This window comes from Equus asinus, chromosome 8, assembly GCF_041296235.1.
Source record: "Equus asinus isolate D_3611 breed Donkey chromosome 8, EquAss-T2T_v2, whole genome shotgun sequence".
NCBI classification, from domain to species: domain Eukaryota; kingdom Metazoa; phylum Chordata; class Mammalia; order Perissodactyla; family Equidae; genus Equus; species Equus asinus.
In genome coordinates this window covers 61946253-61952252 of record NC_091797.1, presented here as the reverse complement: position 1 = coordinate 61952252, position 6000 = coordinate 61946253, and the positions used below count along the sequence as shown (strand labels likewise).

The following is a 6000-nucleotide window of genomic DNA, read 5'->3' as shown; positions in this document are numbered from 1 at the left end:
CTACTCTCTCACCTGACTTTTCATGACTTTATTTTATCTTTTGTCATGTAGAACTTCTAGTTTTTGTGTAATTTATGATACAACTTCCACTGAATCCATGCACGGTTGGAACTCAGGTTCTTCTAATCTGCACTATTCAGAGGAGAAACAGTCTCTTGGACACGAACCAATGAACTTGGGAGTGGAAGCTGTAAGTAAAACTTAGTAGGGAAGTAAAGGAATCATGCATCTCCCACCTTCCTTTTCTTCTTTCTAGCCCTTAGCCTTTTCTTCTTTCTAGCCCCTAGTATCTTTTGGCATGAAGTTTTGGTTTGACGAGAGGTTTAGAAAAATAAGTGCACTGGTTGAGGTGATTTGGAGATTTGTGTGGAAGAGTTGAAAGGAAGTTAAAGGTAGAGGCTGTTAGCAGACAATTCTCCACGGGCCTCTCATGTTTCTGCACATCTTGCAGGCAGAGATACTGACTACCTGCACTCAGATTATCTCTTCAAGGATGTTTGCATAGTGTCTCCCTCTGGAGAAAACCACTGGTTTGTTTGCTGTCCAGCATAATAAAGATAAGGTCTTCCTCAGGCAAAGATTGGCATGTTTGCTTACAGCCCATTATGAAAGATCAGGATTTCCTAAACTTGGGGCTCCTCTCCTGTAACACACCCCACAGTGTGTGGAGGTATCATCAGGCCCCGTCCGCCTGCCCTGTGGGAACGAGGGCTTGGGGACCCAGCATAAGAAAATGCTGATACTCTGCGTTCCTGCTGTGAGTATTAACTGTCCTTTGTCTCAGACTCAGGAGTCTCATATCTTCTGCCAGCATCCATGACATTGTCACAGGCTAACTTGTTAACTTTGCAAGTAGGAAAAAAAATCTCTGAACCTTCACAGTTCGTGACAATTGCCATGTAATGAAAGATTAAAAGACTTGACAAACTCAACCTTTGTTCCAGGCAGACTTACCTGCCTACGATACAAAAGTCACCCAACCAAGTTCTTCTCTTAAACTGAATGGTCCTTAAACGGTTAAGGAGAAGAGAAATCTGTTGTAAAGAATTTTTACATTTTGCATATAATTGCTGCAAGTCTAATATTCAAATAGTTCTCATGTAGATGAAGTAGATTCATTCTGTGCAACTCTAAAGAAACAAACTGAAAGGCAGAAAAATTTCAGCTCAATATATAAGAAAAAACAAATTCTAACAATTAGTGCTATCCAAAAGTGAATACATTTTAAGGAAATAAGCTCCTGACTGACTTAGATGACTACTTATGCAACCTCTATGTGGGAAGGAGATTGGACTAGATGATTACAAAGGCCCCTCCAAATCTAAGATGCTCCTGGTGAAGAATGTTGTTTCAGTGGACCATCTAATCAAATTTATTTTTGTACTACGTTGTGGAGAAGGGGAGCTGGTAGATCCAGCCAGGACCTCAGACAGCTGCACTTGGTATGACTCTCATGGGTTTAAGATCTAGTGCTTAGTCTTGTCGAAACTCAGTCAGGTCTAGCTCACCCAGAGGTGAGTTAGTGCTGGAGAATTGGTTTACAGTAACCAAATTCACCAAGAGCCTGATTTACAAACTAGGGAGCCAATGCCTTAATTTTAAAGCAAAAGACAAATTTTCCAATGACTGTAATTTTCTAGTCCCATATACAGGGCACCCTACCCCTCTCCGGCTAATAGGTACTAATGAAACAGAACTAATAACCAGATGTTTGTCTGTTACACCAAACCAAGTGGAAAAGATTGAACGACCCTGGAGCTTGCTTCATCTGATAGGATGCATTAGATAGCTTCATTCGAGGCTGATGAAATATCTCGTCCCCAGTGAAGAATATAGTTTTTCAGTGACTAGAAAGTTCTTGTTCCCTAAATATAATGTCTGTCTCCTTTGACAGTGCTGGAAACACTCAACAATTCTTAGCAACATCCTCCCTTTCTAGTGCCTAAGAGGCTCATCACTCCACTTTATGACAGGTTTGTACACTGTTAACAAGTTACACAATGTTTGTTGTTAATCCCCTTTTAGACTGGCTGCTTCCTAAAGATATCTAAGGAAATATCTTAATTTCATCAGTAATAAAAGTGTGTGATGTATCCATAGGCTTCATTTCTTGGTCCCAGCCCTACCATCTTCTAGCTGAGTGTCCTTGTACGGATCACTTAACTTCTATAAGCCTCGGTTTCCTCTCTTGTAGAAGATTACAATACCTACTTATGATTAAAGACCAAGAATTGTGTACATAAAAAATACTTTATAAGATCTAAATACCTAAAATATTGTAAAGCAATAATCGCAATAACCATAGATGATAACGGCATAGGGCAGACCTTGGAGATAGTGAAGGTTTGGTTCCAGACCACCACAATAAAGTGAATATTGCAATAAAGTGAGTCTCATGAAATTTTTGGTTTCCCAGTGCATGTGAATGTTATGCTTACACTATACTGTAATCTATTAAGTGTGCAATAGCATTATGTCTAGAAAAACATTATACAAGTGCCACCCCGTGGCATAGTGGTTAAGTTCAGTGTGCTCCACTTCAGTGACCTGAGTTCGCAGGTTCGGATCCCAAGCACAGACCTACACTGCTTGTCAGCCATGTTGTGGTGGCAACCCACATATAAAGTGAAGGAAGATGGGCACAGATGTTAGGCCTAAACTTCCTCGCCAAAAGAAGGAAAAGTGTACATAACTGAATAAAAAATACTTTATTGCTAAAAAATGCTAACCATCATTTGAGCCTCAGGCAGTCATAATCGTTTTTCTGGCAGAGGGTCTTGTAAAAAATGCAATATCTGTGGTGCACAATAAAGTGGAGCACAATAAAACAAGGAATGACCATATAGGCATGTCACCATTGACAGCTTTCCTGCATACAGCTCACCCTATCTGTGGTGTGAGGATCTTGTTAGCTTCAATTTCAGGAGGTGTGAGGGTCTTCATAGCTGTTAGTTTTCCATTTAAATTAGCATTTTTTTAAAATTTTGCCCTACATTCTGGTTCTCCTCTTATTTTTGAGACCCATAGCTGCCTCTGTAACGATATGTGTTGACAGATTCCTTTTTCCTGCACTGCAAAAGGTGGATTGTATGAAAAGTTGTGTGCACAGGGTTTGTTATCAACAGAAGTGTGTTACAGCGGGAGGAACCTGGTGCAGAGAGCAGAGTTTCATGAGTTGATCCTGGACCTTTCCCTGTGAGGAGGATGTTTTCTCAAAGATAGGCAATGAGACAGGGCAAGGAGACAGACAGAGGGACAGGCCATAGCAAATGCATGTGGCAGCAGAGCTGGTGGCTAGGAAGCAATGACTGTTACATTTAGCACCACAGACATAAAGCTTAGTGAGATTAGCCTTTCAGACCCCAGACAAGGCCATTTCCAGCTGCTCCAGGGAAGACGGTCACCTCACCATCACAGCATTTTGATCCAGGTGTCCTGGCTGGAACAAGGAAACTCAGAGTAGCATCGAAAAAGAGAAGTGATCCAAATTCTTTTAAAATTAAAAGATTTTAACTCAAAGGAAGATAAAGGGCATGATTTTTAATTTTCCCAAGTTAGTTTATTCATTTTTAATGCCAAAAACCAACAACAGTTTTACACAGTAATCCACTCACTGAAGTTGAAACCTGAAGTGTGAAGAGTTCTGCTTTGACAAAGGTTTGCACCAGCTGCTGCCGCTAAACAGCATGTAAAAACGTGTAATTTAATTTTAGCTTTACAATAAATAAGTTCTTTCCCAAACCCACTCAGGAGCGCAGGCTGTCGCTAGGCCTACAGGTGTGCTCTGAAATCAGACACTATCAAAGGATTCCATCATGCTCAAATGTGCAAGGGGCCAGACTAAGCAATCGATCATTTTTTTATGGTTTTGTGAACTGTCTTAACAAGTGTGAGAGTGTCCCCACTAAATTTTTTAGTCAGGTTCTGCTGTGCATATATAAGGTCAGTGTGCATGCGTGTATGTTGGGGGCAGGGGGGGTACATGTGCACATGTGTGTATATTCTATATTAAAAGGTATCAAGAAAAGAGTATAAATAAGGCAAGGAAGTGAGGCATCAAGGACCATAATTAAAGACGCTTGGGAGCAATTAGACAGTATTAACTCATTCATTCAACCAACTCCATTTATTGCGCTCATCCCAAGTACCAGGCCCTGTGCTGGGCCCCCAGGGGGACTCTGAGCTGACTTAGACACAGAGCTACTCTCAAGCACCTCCAGTCTAACTAACACACAAACAGTGGTGTCACCAAGCAGGAGAGCCACAGGTACGCAGGGGAAGCACTGTGGAGTTTTTGGATGACAGTCATTGCCACGTATCATCGTCCAGGTCCCGGGGCCATCTAAGAAGGGGCTTGTGGAACAAGTCTTTCTTCGATGGGTGTAGGTTATTGAGTCTCCTGTGGCAGAAATATGAATTCAGTAGAAAAAAAGAATAGGTTATATGGATGAATGTATGAAATGTGAGAAAAGGAAAATATTACATCTACATAAGGAACACACAAAGACTTTCCAAATTATTAGCTGTGAAATTTATAATGCAAAATTAAACACTGTCCTTGTGAAGAAGAATAACACCTAAGGCAGGAATGGGCCCCGACGTTTCTTTTTTCCCCTGACATTGGAGACACACCCCGCCACCCTAAGAAGGACTCTCTAGGAAACATGGTTTCACCAAGGCTTCTCCTTGGTTTCCTCAATCACAACCTCATCATGATCTTTGGAGGTTAATTGGGCAACTGAGGTGTCCACAAGCCCAGGCCCTGAACTTTCACTTAGGAAGTCATCTCCTCCAAAAGACTACCTGGAATCAGATTCATTCCTCTGGCTATTGAGTGCCGACTAAACGCCAGCACCATTGTGAGGATGGCTACTCCTCACAGGTAAACAAGACACCATCAAGGCTCACGCTGAGATGATGCCCTCTTTGCTCCCGACCCCCGTGCAGCTAGATGTTCAGAGCTCTCACCACCCTCTTCTCTGATGGGTGAGTTGCTTGTCTGAATCCCCTGCTGATCTGGGAAGTCCTTGAGCAGGGGTGATGGCTTTTATTGTTGTATTCCTGAAGCCTGGCACATTCTAACTCAGAAAAGAAGCAGCTCACCTTACAGGTATTTCTCCTTATTTGTTCACGCATTTTATTTTATTTACTTGTACACACACGCGCACACACACACACCACATTTGGCTCATTGCACAATATTTTTTAATGTATTACTTTATTTTTCATTTCTTCTTGAATTAACATTTCTTTTTATGTATGAATGTATTTAAATCTTCCCATTCATCTTTATATTGTGCAATGACTATTCTACATGCAGGTGTAAGAATGCTCAACTTGTACACAGAATCATTGAAATTATACAATTCAGATTTTGTAGCTCATTTATGCATATGTATTTTATTTTTATCTAAACGGTGGAAACACTAAATAAAATTAACCAAACTGCATTTATTTCACCTCTTGATATGTGCACATTTTACCAACGCTGTCTTCGGCTTACTGATAAGAAAGGAAGACGCAAAAGGAAAAGGAACGACGAGTTACCCTATCTTTCCCTTTTCTTCTCTGTCGTCATTTTCAGTGTAAGTGGTGAGCTAGCACAGGGAAACGCACGAGTGAGAGGGTTCCTGGTCGTTGGTGTTTGCGAGAACACCATTGCCTTCTGCACCTGGAGCACGCTCTGGCCTGGTTCTCAAGAAAAGCATGGCTCCCTGCCTTCCTCCCTACTCCCCTCCCACCCCTACTTACCCTCCCTTCCCCGGTTTACTAGTCGTGGACACAACACACTTGCCTTGTACCCACTTTGAGTCTTGCTGGGCTCCCACGTGTCGGGTCCACCATGGTTCTGTGCTCATGGGGCGCCATGAAGGCCACATGTGAATGGGCAACAGGGAAGGGTAGACATGCGTACAACGTGCGTCTCCTCTGCTCACATGCATGAAACACAACTTCAAAGATAAAGTATTTCAGGACGGCAACAGCCAAGCATTAAGCCAA

At 42.0% G+C, this 6000-nt stretch overlaps 1 long non-coding RNA gene across 3 annotated transcripts in view; it reads right to left on the bottom strand.

Annotated features, from left to right (window-relative positions):
- Nucleotides 1-4089: 4089 nt before the first annotated feature.
- The window catches only part of LOC106832094 (uncharacterized), a 63576-nt gene continuing 61665 nt past the window's right edge, over nucleotides 4090-6000 (bottom strand). For all 3 annotated transcript variants that reach the window (XR_011505228.1, XR_006529876.2, XR_006529878.2), the window contains one exon: nucleotides 4090-4399. This is a non-coding gene — a long non-coding RNA (uncharacterized lncRNA). The remainder of the gene's footprint in view (nucleotides 4400-6000) is intronic.